The sequence below is a fragment of the Pempheris klunzingeri genome, chromosome 5 (genome assembly GCF_042242105.1).
Source record: "Pempheris klunzingeri isolate RE-2024b chromosome 5, fPemKlu1.hap1, whole genome shotgun sequence".
Classification (NCBI taxonomy): Eukaryota; Metazoa; Chordata; class Actinopteri; order Acropomatiformes; family Pempheridae; genus Pempheris; species Pempheris klunzingeri.
Genome location: NC_092016.1, coordinates 28,168,220 through 28,183,018, shown reverse-complemented (window position 1 = coordinate 28,183,018; position 14,799 = coordinate 28,168,220). Strand labels below are relative to the sequence as shown.

Here is a 14,799-nt window from a genome sequence, read left to right as displayed (position 1 = left end):
CATTAGCATTACGCATTGCTAGTTCTGCAATTGCTGCTTCAAATGACGAGAGGCCTTCCGGAAAAAAGTTTCCACGACTTGTTATCCCAAAGTGAATAATGACGTCAAACTTCTGCTCTCATGTTGACAACGTTCTGGTCATGTCATCATAGTGTTTGATTTATTGTCCTCGTCCAAAAGATGTTGGAGGAAGGTGTCAGGAAGATTTCTACCCGTCTGAAAGCGGCATTGTGGAATGCCAACAGTAGCTGAAGGTTTCCCTTTTCAAACCGGGCAGGTGTCTTAAGAGAAACATTGCATTGGCCGGGAATCGGACCCGGGTCTCCCGCGTGGCAGGCGAGAATTCTACCACTGAACCACCAATGCCGATGTGACGCTCACCTACCACGACAGCCTGCAAGGGGTTCATTACTCAACGTTTCAATGCTATGTCAACAGCATCTGGCAATTTTGACTGAGACATACAAAATCCATTTTTTGAAGGGTATGGATCTATTCACTCTCCAAGAACACTAAGCAGATGTTTTGGTCAACTCACTGACACATCTGGAGATAAAGAATGCCATAGGTGCAGTGTCGAGCGACATCTCCAGATCCTGACGGAAACCCGCTGAGTGCGTTTCTGGACCTCGTAGTGCTTAATTGGACCTCATAGTGCTCATGGTGAAATGTTTGCATTTCGAACTCCTCTCATTGGATTAAGCGCATTCTTCACACTTGAGGTGAATTATCTCAAGACAAGCTTTCAGATACACAGTTCTGCTGGTTTTGAATAAGAATGTAAAATCGTAGACGTTGATGCATTTTGGATCAAGGTCTACTGATGAGTTTGTGTCCTGATAGTAAACGTGTATTTTGACCTTCTCTCTGTCAATTAAGCTCATTCTTGACACTTGATGTGAGTTCTCTTAATACTTCACTTAACTTTGCTACTTGCTACAAAGATGCAGCTTTCATTTATTGACATATGGGTTTTTCAGCGGCACTGCAAGGGGAGAGATGCAGAAAAACTGGCCTCAAGATCATGAGTGCGAGGCCCATTAGCATTACGCATTGCTAGTTCTGCAATTGCTGCTTCAAATGACGAGAGGCCTTCCGGAAAAAAGTTTCCACGACTTGTTATCCCAAAGTGAATAATGACGTCAAACTTCTGCTCTCATGTTGACAACGTTCTGGTCATGTCATCATAGTGTTTGATTTATTGTCCTCGTCCAAAAGATGTTGGAGGAAGGTGTCAGGAAGATTTCTACCCGTCTGAAAGCGGCATTGTGGAATGCCAACAGTAGCTGAAGGTTTCCCTTTTCAAACCGGGCAGGTGTCTTAAGAGAAACATTGCATTGGCCGGGAATCGGACCCGGGTCTCCCGCGTGGCAGGCGAGAATTCTACCACTGAACCACCAATGCCGATGTGACGCTCACCTACCACGACAGCCTGCAAGGGGTTCATTACTCAACGTTTCAATGCTATGTCAACAGCATCTGGCAATTTTGACTGAGACATACAAAATCCATTTTTTGAAGGGTATGGATCTATTCACTCTCCAAGAACACTAAGCAGATGTTTTGGTCAACTCACTGACACATCTGGAGATAAAGAATGCCATAGGTGCAGTGTCGAGCGACATCTCCAGATCCTGACGGAAACCCGCTGAGTGCGTTTCTGGACCTCGTAGTGCTTAATTGGACCTCATAGTGCTCATGGTGAAATGTTTGCATTTCGAACTCCTCTCATTGGATTAAGCGCATTCTTCACACTTGAGGTGAATTATCTCAAGACAAGCTTTCAGATACACAGTTCTGCTGGTTTTGAATAAGAATGTAAAATCGTAGACGTTGATGCATTTTGGATCAAGGTCTACTGATGAGTTTGTGTCCTGATAGTAAACGTGTATTTTGACCTGCTCTCTGTCAATTAAGCTCATTCTTGACACTTGATGTGAGTTCTCTTAATACTTCACTTAACTTTGCTACTTGCTACAAAGATGCAGCTTTCATTTATTGACATATGGGTTTTTCAGCGGCACTGCAAGGGGAGAGATGCAGAAAAACTGGCCTCAAGATCATGAGTGCGAGGCCCATTAGCATTACGCATTGCTAGTTCTGCAATTGCTGCTTCAAATGACGAGAGGCCTTCCGGAAAAAAGTTTCCACGACTTGTTATCCCAAAGTGAATAATGACGTCAAACTTCTGCTCTCATGTTGACAACGTTCTGGTCATGTCATCATAGTGTTTGATTTATTGTCCTCGTCCAAAAGATGTTGGAGGAAGGTGTCAGGAAGATTTCTACCCGTCTGAAAGCGGCATTGTGGAATGCCAACAGTAGCTGAAGGTTTCCCTTTTCAAACCGGGCAGGTGTCTTAAGAGAAACATTGCATTGGCCGGGAATCGGACCCGGGTCTCCCGCGTGGCAGGCGAGAATTCTACCACTGAACCACCAATGCCGATGTGACGCTCACCTACCACGACAGCCTTCAAGGGGTTCATTACTCAACGTTTCAATGCTATGTCAACAGCATCTGGCAATTTTGACTGAGACATACAAAATCCATTTTTTGAAGGGTATGGATCTATTCACTCTCCAAGAACACTAAGCAGATGTTTTGGTCAACTCACTGACACATCTGGAGATAAAGAATGCCATAGGTGCAGTGTCGAGCGACATCTCCAGATCCTGACGGAAACCCGCTGAGTGCGTTTCTGGACCTCGTAGTGCTTAATTGGACCTCATAGTGCTCATGGTGAAATGTTTGCATTTCGAACTCCTCTCATTGGATTAAGCGCATTCTTCACACTTGAGGTGAATTATCTCAAGACAAGCTTTCAGATACACAGTTCTGCTGGTTTTGAATAAGAATGTAAAATCGTAGACGTTGATGCATTTTGGATCAAGGTCTACTGATGAGTTTGTGTCCTGATAGTAAACGTGTATTTTGACCTGCTCTCTGTCAATTAAGCTCATTCTTGACACTTGATGTGAGTTCTCTTAATACTTCACTTAACTTTGCTACTTGCTACAAAGATGCAGCTTTCATTTATTGACATATGGGTTTTTCAGCGGCACTGCAAGGGGAGAGATGCAGAAAAACTGGCCTCAAGATCATGAGTGCGAGGCCCATTAGCATTACGCATTGCTAGTTCTGCAATTGCTGCTTCAAATGACGAGAGGCCTTCCGGAAAAAAGTTTCCACGACTTGTTATCCCAAAGTGAATAATGACGTCAAACTTCTGCTCTCATGTTGACAACGTTCTGGTCATGTCATCATAGTGTTTGATTCATTGTCCTCGTCCAAAAGATGTTGGAGGAAGGTGTCAGGAAGATTTCTACCCATCTGAAAGCGGTATTGTGGAATGCCAACAGTAGCTGAAGGTTTCCCTTTTCAAACCGGGCAGGTGTCTTAAGAGAAACATTGCATTGGCCGGGAATCGGACCCGGGTCTCCCGCGTGGCAGGTGAGAATTCTACCACTGAACCACCAATGCCGATGTGACGCGCACCTACCACGACAGCCTGCAAGGGGTTCATTACTCAACGTTTCAATGCTATGTCAACAGCATCTGGCAATTTTGACTGAGACATACAAAATCCATTTTTTGAAGGGTATGGATCTATTCACTCTCCAAGAACACTAAGCAGATGTTTTGGTCAACTCACTGACACATCTGGAGATAAAGAATGCCATAGGTGCAGTGTCGAGCGACATCTCCAGATCCTGACGGAAACCCGCTGAGTGCGTTTCTGGACCTCGTAGTGCTTAATTGGACCTCATAGTGCTCATGGTGAAATGTTTGCATTTCGAACTCCTCTCATTGGATTAAGCGCATTCTTCACACTTGAGGTGAATTATCTCAAGACAAGCTTTCAGATACACAGTTCTGCTGGTTTTGAATAAGAATGTAAAATCGTAGACGTCGATGCATTTTGGATCAAGGTCTACTGATGAGTTTGTGTCCTGATAGTAAACGTGTATTTTGACCTGCTCTCTGTCAATTAAGCTCATTCTTGACACTTGATGTGAGTTCTCTTAATACTTCACTTAACTTTGCTACTTGCTACAAAGATGCAGCTTTCATTTATTGACATATGGGTTTTTCAGCGGCACTGCAAGGGGAGAGATGCAGAAAAACTGGCCTCAAGATCATGAGTGTGAGGCCCATTAGCATTACGCATTGCTAGTTCTGCAATTGCTGCTTCAAATGACGAGAGGCCTTCCGGAAAAAAGTTTCCACGACTTGTTATCCCAAAGTGAATAATGACGTCAAACTTCTGCTCTCATGTTGACAACGTTCTGGTCATGTCATCATAGTGTTTGATTTATTGTCCTCGTCCAAAAGATGTTGGAGGAAGGTCTCAGGAAGATTTCTACCCGTCTGAAAGCGGCATTGTGGAATGCCAACAGTAGCTGAAGGTTTCCCTTTTCAAACCGGGCAGGTGTCTTAAGAGAAACATTGCATTGGCCGGGAATCGGACCCGGGTCTCCCGCGTGGCCGGCGAGAATTCTACCACTGAACCACCAATGTCGATGTGACGCTCACCTACCACGACAGCCTGCAAGGGGTTCATTACTCAACGTTTCAGTGCTATGTCAACAGCATCTGGCAATTTTGACTGAGACATACAAAATCCATTTTTTGAAGGGTATGGATCTATTCACTCTCCAAGAACACTAAGCAGATGTTTTGGTCAACTCACTGACACATCTGGAGATAAAGAATGCCATAGGTGCAGTGTCGAGCGACATCTCCAGATCCTGACGGAAACCCGCTGAGTGCGTTTCTGGACCTCGTAGTGCTTAATTGGACCTCATAGTGCTCATGGTGAAATGTTTGCATTTCGAACTCCTCTCATTGGATTAAGCGCATTCTTCACACTTGAGGTGAATTATCTCAAGACAAGCTTTCAGATACACAGTTCTGCTGGTTTTGAATAAGAATGTAAAATCGTAGACGTTGATGCATTTTGGATCAAGGTCTACTGATGAGTTTGTGTCCTGATAGTAAACGTGTATTTTGACCTGCTCTCTGTCAATTAAGCTCATTCTTGACACTTGATGTGAGTTCTCTTAATACTTCACTTAACTTTGCTACTTGCTACAAAGATGCAGCTTTCATTTATTGACATATGGGTTTTTCAGCGGCACTGCAAGGGGAGAGATGCAGAAAAACTGGCCTCAAGATCATGAGTGCGAGGCCCATTAGCATTACGCATTGCTAGTTCTGCAATTGCTGCTTCAAATGACGAGAGGCCTTCCGGAAAAAAGTTTCCACGACTTGTTATCCCAAAGTGAATAATGACGTCAAACTTCTGCTCTCATGTTGACAACGTTCTGGTCATGTCATCATAGTGTTTGATTTATTGTCCTCGTCCAAAAGATGTTGGAGGAAGGTGTCAGGAAGATTTCTACCCGTCTGAAAGCGGCATTGTGGAATGCCAACAGTAGCTGAAGGTTTCCCTTTTCAAACCGGGCAGGTGTCTTAAGAGAAACATTGCATTGGCCGGGAATCGGACCCGGGTCTCCCGCGTGGCAGGCGAGAATTCTACCACTGAACCACCAATGCCGATGTGACGCTCACCTACCACGACAGCCTGCAAGGGGTTCATTACTCAACGTTTCAGTGCTATGTCAACAGCATCTGGCAATTTTGACTGAGACATACAAAATCCATTTTTTGAAGGGTATGGATCTATTCACTCTCCAAGAACACTAAGCAGATGTTTTGGTCAACTCACTGACACATCTGGAGATAAAGAATGCCATAGGTGCAGTGTCGAGCGACATCTCCAGATCCTGACGGAAACCCGCTGAGTGCGTTTCTGGACCTCGTAGTGCTTAATTGGACCTCATAGTGCTCATGGTGAAATGTTTGCATTTCGAACTCCTCTCATTGGATTAAGCGCATTCTTCACACTTGAGGTGAATTATCTCAAGACAAGCTTTCAGATACACAGTTCTGCTGGTTTTGAATAAGAATGTAAAATCGTAGACGTCGATGCATTTTGGATCAAGGTCTACTGATGAGTTTGTGTCCTGATAGTAAACGTGTATTTTGACCTGCTCTCTGTCAATTAAGCTCATTCTTGACACTTGATGTGAGTTCTCTTAATACTTCACTTAACTTTGCTACTTGCTACAAAGATGCAGCTTTCATTTATTGACATATGGGTTTTTCAGCGGCACTGCAAGGGGAGAGATGCAGAAAAACTGGCCTCAAGATCATGAGTGCGAGGCCCATTAGCATTACGCATTGCTAGTTCTGCAATTGCTGCTTCAAATGACGAGAGGCCTTCCGGAAAAAAGTTTCCACGACTTGTTATCCCAAAGTGAATAATGACGTCAAACTTCTGCTCTCATGTTGACAACGTTCTGGTCATGTCATCATAGTGTTTGATTTATTGTCCTCGTCCAAAAGATGTTGGAGGAAGGTGTCAGGAAGATTTCTACCCGTCTGAAAGCGGCATTGTGGAATGCCAACAGTAGCTGAAGGTTTCCCTTTTCAAACCGGGCAGGTGTCTTAAGAGAAACATTGCATTGGCCGGGAATCGGACCCGGGTCTCCCGCGTGGCAGGCGAGAATTCTACCACTGAACCACCAATGCCGATGTGACGCTCACCTACCACGACAGCCTGCAAGGGGTTCATTACTCAACGTTTCAATGCTATGTCAACAGCATCTGGCAATTTTGACTGAGACATACAAAATCCATTTTTTGAAGGGTATGGATCTATTCACTCTCCAAGAACACTAAGCAGATGTTTTGGTCAACTCACTGACACATCTGGAGATAAAGAATGCCATAGGTGCAGTGTCGAGCGACATCTCCAGATCCTGACGGAAACCCGCTGAGTGCGTTTCTGGACCTCGTAGTGCTTAATTGGACCTCATAGTGCTCATGGTGAAATGTTTGCATTTCGAACTCCTCTCATTGGATTAAGCGCATTCTTCACACTTGAGGTGAATTATCTCAAGACAAGCTTTCAGATACACAGTTCTGCTGGTTTTGAATAAGAATGTAAAATCGTAGACGTTGATGCATTTTGGATCAAGGTCTACTGATGAGTTTGTGTCCTGATAGTAAACGTGTATTTTGACCTGCTCTCTGTCAATTAAGCTCATTCTTGACACTTGATGTGAGTTCTCTTAATACTTCACTTAACTTTGCTACTTGCTACAAAGATGCAGCTTTCATTTATTGACATATGGGTTTTTCAGCGGCACTGCAAGGGGAGAGATGCAGAAAAACTGGCCTCAAGATCATGAGTGCGAGGCCCATTAGCATTACGCATTGCTAGTTCTGCAATTGCTGCTTCAAATGACGAGAGGCCTTCCGGAAAAAAGTTTCCACGACTTGTTATCCCAAAGTGAATAATGACGTCAAACTTCTGCTCTCATGTTGACAACGTTCTGGTCATGTCATCATAGTGTTTGATTTATTGTCCTCGTCCAAAAGATGTTGGAGGAAGGTGTCAGGAAGATTTCTACCCGTCTGAAAGCGGCATTGTGGAATGCCAACAGTAGCTGAAGGTTTCCCTTTTCAAACCGGGCAGGTGTCTTAAGAGAAACATTGCATTGGCCGGGAATCGGACCCGGGTCTCCCGCGTGGCAGGCGAGAATTCTACCACTGAACCACCAATGCCGATGTGACGCTCACCTACCACGACAGCCTGCAAGGGGTTCATTACTCAACGTTTCAATGCTATGTCAACAGCATCTGGCAATTTTGACTGAGACATACAAAATCCATTTTTTGAAGGGTATGGATCTATTCACTCTCCAAGAACACTAAGCAGATGTTTTGGTCAACTCACTGACACATCTGGAGATAAAGAATGCCATAGGTGCAGTGTCGAGCGACATCTCCAGATCCTGACGGAAACCCGCTGAGTGCGTTTCTGGACCTCGTAGTGCTTAATTGGACCTCATAGTGCTCATGGTGAAATGTTTGCATTTCGAACTCCTCTCATTGGATTAAGCGCATTCTTCACACTTGAGGTGAATTATCTCAAGACAAGCTTTCAGATACACAGTTCTGCTGGTTTTGAATAAGAATGTAAAATCGTAGACGTTGATGCATTTTGGATCAAGGTCTACTGATGAGTTTGTGTCCTGATAGTAAACGTGTATTTTGACCTGCTCTCTGTCAATTAAGCTCATTCTTGACACTTGATGTGAGTTCTCTTAATACTTCACTTAACTTTGCTACTTGCTACAAAGATGCAGCTTTCATTTATTGACATATGGGTTTTTCAGCGGCACTGCAAGGGGAGAGATGCAGAAAAACTGGCCTCAAGATCATGAGTGCGAGGCCCATTAGCATTACGCATTGCTAGTTCTGCAATTGCTGCTTCAAATGACGAGAGGCCTTCCGGAAAAAAGTTTCCACGACTTGTTATCCCAAAGTGAATAATGACGTCAAACTTCTGCTCTCATGTTGACAACGTTCTGGTCATGTCATCATAGTGTTTGATTTATTGTCCTCGTCCAAAAGATGTTGGAGGAAGGTGTCAGGAAGATTTCTACCCGTCTGAAAGCGGCATTGTGGAATGCCAACAGTAGCTGAAGGTTTCCCTTTTCAAACCGGGCAGGTGTCTTAAGAGAAACATTGCATTGGCCGGGAATCGGACCCGGGTCTCCCGCGTGGCAGGCGAGAATTCTACCACTGAACCACCAATGCCGATGTGACGCTCACCTACCACGACAGCCTTCAAGGGGTTCATTACTCAACGTTTCAATGCTATGTCAACAGCATCTGGCAATTTTGACTGAGACATACAAAATCCATTTTTTGAAGGGTATGGATCTATTCACTCTCCAAGAACACTAAGCAGATGTTTTGGTCAACTCACTGACACATCTGGAGATAAAGAATGCCATAGGTGCAGTGTCGAGCGACATCTCCAGATCCTGACGGAAACCCGCTGAGTGCGTTTCTGGACCTCGTAGTGCTTAATTGGACCTCATAGTGCTCATGGTGAAATGTTTGCATTTCGAACTCCTCTCATTGGATTAAGCGCATTCTTCACACTTGAGGTGAATTATCTCAAGACAAGCTTTCAGATACACAGTTCTGCTGGTTTTGAATAAGAATGTAAAATCGTAGACGTTGATGCATTTTGGATCAAGGTCTACTGATGAGTTTGTGTCCTGATAGTAAACGTGTATTTTGACCTGCTCTCTGTCAATTAAGCTCATTCTTGACACTTGATGTGAGTTCTCTTAATACTTCACTTAACTTTGCTACTTGCTACAAAGATGCAGCTTTCATTTATTGACATATGGGTTTTTCAGCGGCACTGCAAGGGGAGAGATGCAGAAAAACTGGCCTCAAGATCATGAGTGCGAGGCCCATTAGCATTACGCATTGCTAGTTCTGCAATTGCTGCTTCAAATGACGAGAGGCCTTCCGGAAAAAAGTTTCCACGACTTGTTATCCCAAAGTGAATAATGACGTCAAACTTCTGCTCTCATGTTGACAACGTTCTGGTCATGTCATCATAGTGTTTGATTTATTGTCCTCGTCCAAAAGATGTTGGAGGAAGGTCTCAGGAAGATTTCTACCCGTCTGAAAGCGGCATTGTGGAATGCCAACAGTAGCTGAAGGTTTCCCTTTTCAAACCGGGCGGGTGTCTTAAGAGAAACATTGCATTGGCCGGGAATCGGACCCGGGTCTCCCGCGTGGCCGGCGAGAATTCTACCACTGAACCACCAATGTCGATGTGACGCTCACCTACCACGACAGCCTGCAAGGGGTTCATTACTCAACGTTTCAGTGCTATGTCAACAGCATCTGGCAATTTTGACTGAGACATACAAAATCCATTTTTTGAAGGGTATGGATCTATTCACTCTCCAAGAACACTAAGCAGATGTTTTGGTCAACTCACTGACACATCTGGAGATAAAGAATGCCATAGGTGCAGTGTCGAGCGACATCTCCAGATCCTGACGGAAACCCGCTGAGTGCGTTTCTGGACCTCGTAGTGCTTAATTGGACCTCATAGTGCTCATGGTGAAATGTTTGCATTTCGAACTCCTCTCATTGGATTAAGCGCATTCTTCACACTTGAGGTGAATTATCTCAAGACAAGCTTTCAGATACACAGTTCTGCTGGTTTTGAATAAGAATGTAAAATCGTAGACGTTGATGCATTTTGGATCAAGGTCTACTGATGAGTTTGTGTCCTGATAGTAAACGTGTATTTTGACCTGCTCTCTGTCAATTAAGCTCATTCTTGACACTTGATGTGAGTTCTCTTAATACTTCACTTAACTTTGCTACTTGCTACAAAGATGCAGCTTTCATTTATTGACATATGGGTTTTTCAGCGGCACTGCAAGGGGAGAGATGCAGAAAAACTGGCCTCAAGGTCATGAGTGCGAGGCCCATTAGCATTACGCATTGCTAGTTCTGCAATTGCTGCTTCAAATGACGAGAGGCCTTCCGGAAAAAAGTTTCCACGACTTGTTATCCCAAAGTGAATAATGACGTCAAACTTCTGCTCTCATGTTGACAACGTTCTGGTCATGTCATCATAGTGTTTGATTTATTGTCCTCGTCCAAAAGATGTTGGAGGAAGGTGTCAGGAAGATTTCTACCCGTCTGAAAGCGGCATTGTGGAATGCCAACAGTAGCTGAAGGTTTCCCTTTTCAAACCGGGCAGGTGTCTTAAGAGAAACATTGCATTGGCCGGGAATCGGACCCGGGTCTCCCGCGTGGCAGGCGAGAATTCTACCACTGAACCACCAATGCCGATGTGACGCTCACCTACCACGACAGCCTTCAAGGGGTTCATTACTCAACGTTTCAATGCTATGTCAACAGCATCTGGCAATTTTGACTGAGACATACAAAATCCATTTTTTGAAGGGTATGGATCTATTCACTCTCCAAGAACACTAAGCAGATGTTTTGGTCAACTCACTGACACATCTGGAGATAAAGAATGCCATAGGTGCAGTGTCGAGCGACATCTCCAGATCCTGACGGAAACCCGCTGAGTGCGTTTCTGGACCTCGTAGTGCTTAATTGGACCTCATAGTGCTCATGGTGAAATGTTTGCATTTCGAACTCCTCTCATTGGATTAAGCGCATTCTTCACACTTGAGGTGAATTATCTCAAGACAAGCTTTCAGATACACAGTTCTGCTGGTTTTGAATAAGAATGTAAAATCGTAGACGTTGATGCATTTTGGATCAAGGTCTACTGATGAGTTTGTGTCCTGATAGTAAACGTGTATTTTGACCTGCTCTCTGTCAATTAAGCTCATTCTTGACACTTGATGTGAGTTCTCTTAATACTTCACTTAACTTTGCTACTTGCTACAAAGATGCAGCTTTCATTTATTGACATATGGGTTTTTCAGCGGCACTGCAAGGGGAGAGATGCAGAAAAACTGGCCTCAAGGTCATGAGTGCGAGGCCCATTAGCATTACGCATTGCTAGTTCTGCAATTGCTGCTTCAAATGACGAGAGGCCTTCCGGAAAAAAGTTTCCACGACTTGTTATCCCAAAGTGAATAATGACGTCAAACTTCTGCTCTCATGTTGACAACGTTCTGGTCATGTCATCATAGTGTTTGATTTATTGTCCTCGTCCAAAAGATGTTGGAGGAAGGTGTCAGGAAGATTTCTACCCGTCTGAAAGCGGCATTGTGGAATGCCAACAGTAGCTGAAGGTTTCCCTTTTCAAACCGGGCAGGTGTCTTAAGAGAAACATTGCATTGGCCGGGAATCGGACCCGGGTCTCCCGCGTGGCAGGCGAGAATTCTACCACTGAACCACCAATGCCGATGTGACGCTCACCTACCACGACAGCCTTCAAGGGGTTCATTACTCAACGTTTCAATGCTATGTCAACAGCATCTGGCAATTTTGACTGAGACATACAAAATCCATTTTTTGAAGGGTATGGATCTATTCACTCTCCAAGAACACTAAGCAGATGTTTTGGTCAACTCACTGACACATCTGGAGATAAAGAATGCCATAGGTGCAGTGTCGAGCGACATCTCCAGATCCTGACGGAAACCCGCTGAGTGCGTTTCTGGACCTCGTAGTGCTTAATTGGACCTCATAGTGCTCATGGTGAAATGTTTGCATTTCGAACTCCTCTCATTGGATTAAGCGCATTCTTCACACTTGAGGTGAATTATCTCAAGACAAGCTTTCAGATACACAGTTCTGCTGGTTTTGAATAAGAATGTAAAATCGTAGACGTTGATGCATTTTGGATCAAGGTCTACTGATGAGTTTGTGTCCTGATAGTAAACGTGTATTTTGACCTGCTCTCTGTCAATTAAGCTCATTCTTGACACTTGATGTGAGTTCTCTTAATACTTCACTTAACTTTGCTACTTGCTACAAAGATGCAGCTTTCATTTATTGACATATGGGTTTTTCAGCGGCACTGCAAGGGGAGAGATGCAGAAAAACTGGCCTCAAGGTCATGAGTGCGAGGCCCATTAGCATTACGCATTGCTAGTTCTGCAATTGCTGCTTCAAATGACGAGAGGCCTTCCGGAAAAAAGTTTCCACGACTTGTTATCCCAAAGTGAATAATGACGTCAAACTTCTGCTCTCATGTTGACAACGTTCTGGTCATGTCATCATAGTGTTTGATTTATTGTCCTCGTCCAAAAGATGTTGGAGGAAGGTGTCAGGAAGATTTCTACCCGTCTGAAAGCGGCATTGTGGAATGCCAACAGTAGCTGAAGGTTTCCCTTTTCAAACCGGGCAGGTGTCTTAAGAGAAACATTGCATTGGCCGGGAATCGGACCCGGGTCTCCCGCGTGGCAGGCGAGAATTCTACCACTGAACCACCAATGCCGATGTGACGCTCACCTACCACGACAGCCTTCAAGGGGTTCATTACTCAACGTTTCAATGCTATGTCAACAGCATCTGGCAATTTTGACTGAGACATACAAAATCCATTTTTTGAAGGGTATGGATCTATTCACTCTCCAAGAACACTAAGCAGATGTTTTGGTCAACTCACTGACACATCTGGAGATAAAGAATGCCATAGGTGCAGTGTCGAGCGACATCTCCAGATCCTGACGGAAACCCGCTGAGTGCGTTTCTGGACCTCGTAGTGCTTAATTGGACCTCATAGTGCTCATGGTGAAATGTTTGCATTTCGAACTCCTCTCATTGGATTAAGCGCATTCTTCACACTTGAGGTGAATTATCTCAAGACAAGCTTTCAGATACACAGTTCTGCTGGTTTTGAATAAGAATGTAAAATCGTAGACGTTGATGCATTTTGGATCAAGGTCTACTGATGAGTTTGTGTCCTGATAGTAAACGTGTATTTTGACCTGCTCTCTGTCAATTAAGCTCATTCTTGACACTTGATGTGAGTTCTCTTAATACTTCACTTAACTTTGCTACTTGCTACAAAGATGCAGCTTTCATTTATTGACATATGGGTTTTTCAGCGGCACTGCAAGGGGAGAGATGCAGAAAAACTGGCCTCAAGGTCATGAGTGCGAGGCCCATTAGCATTACGCATTGCTAGTTCTGCAATTGCTGCTTCAAATGACGAGAGGCCTTCCGGAAAAAAGTTTCCACGACTTGTTATCCCAAAGTGAATAATGACGTCAAACTTCTGCTCTCATGTTGACAACGTTCTGGTCATGTCATCATAGTGTTTGATTTATTGTCCTCGTCCAAAAGATGTTGGAGGAAGGTGTCAGGAAGATTTCTACCCGTCTGAAAGCGGCATTGTGGAATGCCAACAGTAGCTGAAGGTTTCCCTTTTCAAACCGGGCAGGTGTCTTAAGAGAAACATTGCATTGGCCGGGAATCGGACCCGGGTCTCCCGCGTGGCAGGCGAGAATTCTACCACTGAACCACCAATGCCGATGTGACGCTCACCTACCACGACAGCCTTCAAGGGGTTCATTACTCAACGTTTCAATGCTATGTCAACAGCATCTGGCAATTTTGACTGAGACATACAAAATCCATTTTTTGAAGGGTATGGATCTATTCACTCTCCAAGAACACTAAGCAGATGTTTTGGTCAACTCACTGACACATCTGGAGATAAAGAATGCCATAGGTGCAGTGTCGAGCGACATCTCCAGATCCTGACGGAAACCCGCTGAGTGCGTTTCTGGACCTCGTAGTGCTTAATTGGACCTCATAGTGCTCATGGTGAAATGTTTGCATTTCGAACTCCTCTCATTGGATTAAGCGCATTCTTCACACTTGAGGTGAATTATCTCAAGACAAGCTTTCAGATACACAGTTCTGCTGGTTTTGAATAAGAATGTAAAATCGTAGACGTTGATGCATTTTGGATCAAGGTCTACTGATGAGTTTGTGTCCTGATAGTAAACGTGTATTTTGACCTGCTCTCTGTCAATTAAGCTCATTCTTGACACTTGATGTGAGTTCTCTTAATACTTCACTTAACTTTGCTACTTGCTACAAAGATGCAGCTTTCATTTATTGACATATGGGTTTTTCAGCGGCACTGCAAGGGGAGAGATGCAGAAAAACTGGCCTCAAGGTCATGAGTGCGAGGCCCATTAGCATTACGCATTGCTAGTTCTGCAATTGCTGCTTCAAATGACGAGAGGCCTTCCGGAAAAAAGTTTCCACGACTTGTTATCCCAAAGTGAATAATGACGTCAAACTTCTGCTCTCATGTTGACAACGTTCTGGTCATGTCATCATAGTGTTTGATTTATTGTCCTCGTCCAAAAGATGTTGGAGGAAGGTGTCAGGAAGATTTCTACCCGTCTGAAAGCGGCATTGTGGAATGCCAACAGTAGCTGAAGGTTTCCCTTTTCA

General features: G+C 44.2%; 11 non-coding genes across 11 annotated transcripts; all 11 read right to left on the bottom strand.

Annotated features, from left to right (window-relative positions):
• Positions 1-295: 295 nt before the first annotated feature.
• On the bottom strand, positions 296-366 carry trnag-gcc (transfer RNA glycine (anticodon GCC)). Its single transcript has one exon. It is a non-coding gene; the product is annotated as a tRNA-Gly (tRNA).
• Positions 367-1,333: 967 nt separating this feature from the next.
• trnag-gcc (transfer RNA glycine (anticodon GCC)) lies at positions 1,334-1,404 on the bottom strand. Its single transcript has one exon. It is a non-coding gene; the product is annotated as a tRNA-Gly (tRNA).
• Positions 1,405-2,371: 967 nt separating this feature from the next.
• trnag-gcc (transfer RNA glycine (anticodon GCC)) lies at positions 2,372-2,442 on the bottom strand. The gene has a single exon. It is a non-coding gene; the product is annotated as a tRNA-Gly (tRNA).
• Positions 2,443-5,485: 3,043 nt separating this feature from the next.
• trnag-gcc (transfer RNA glycine (anticodon GCC)) lies at positions 5,486-5,556 on the bottom strand. Its single transcript has one exon. It is a non-coding gene; the product is annotated as a tRNA-Gly (tRNA).
• A 967-nt stretch (positions 5,557-6,523) lies between these two features.
• trnag-gcc (transfer RNA glycine (anticodon GCC)) lies at positions 6,524-6,594 on the bottom strand. The gene has a single exon. It is a non-coding gene; the product is annotated as a tRNA-Gly (tRNA).
• A 967-nt stretch (positions 6,595-7,561) lies between these two features.
• Positions 7,562-7,632, bottom strand: trnag-gcc (transfer RNA glycine (anticodon GCC)). The gene has a single exon. It is a non-coding gene; the product is annotated as a tRNA-Gly (tRNA).
• Positions 7,633-8,599: 967 nt separating this feature from the next.
• trnag-gcc (transfer RNA glycine (anticodon GCC)) lies at positions 8,600-8,670 on the bottom strand. The gene has a single exon. It is a non-coding gene; the product is annotated as a tRNA-Gly (tRNA).
• Positions 8,671-10,675: 2,005 nt separating this feature from the next.
• trnag-gcc (transfer RNA glycine (anticodon GCC)) lies at positions 10,676-10,746 on the bottom strand. Its single transcript has one exon. It is a non-coding gene; the product is annotated as a tRNA-Gly (tRNA).
• A 967-nt stretch (positions 10,747-11,713) lies between these two features.
• Positions 11,714-11,784, bottom strand: trnag-gcc (transfer RNA glycine (anticodon GCC)). Its single transcript has one exon. It is a non-coding gene; the product is annotated as a tRNA-Gly (tRNA).
• A 967-nt stretch (positions 11,785-12,751) lies between these two features.
• On the bottom strand, positions 12,752-12,822 carry trnag-gcc (transfer RNA glycine (anticodon GCC)). Its single transcript has one exon. It is a non-coding gene; the product is annotated as a tRNA-Gly (tRNA).
• A 967-nt stretch (positions 12,823-13,789) lies between these two features.
• trnag-gcc (transfer RNA glycine (anticodon GCC)) lies at positions 13,790-13,860 on the bottom strand. The gene has a single exon. It is a non-coding gene; the product is annotated as a tRNA-Gly (tRNA).
• Positions 13,861-14,799: the final 939 nt, after the last annotated feature.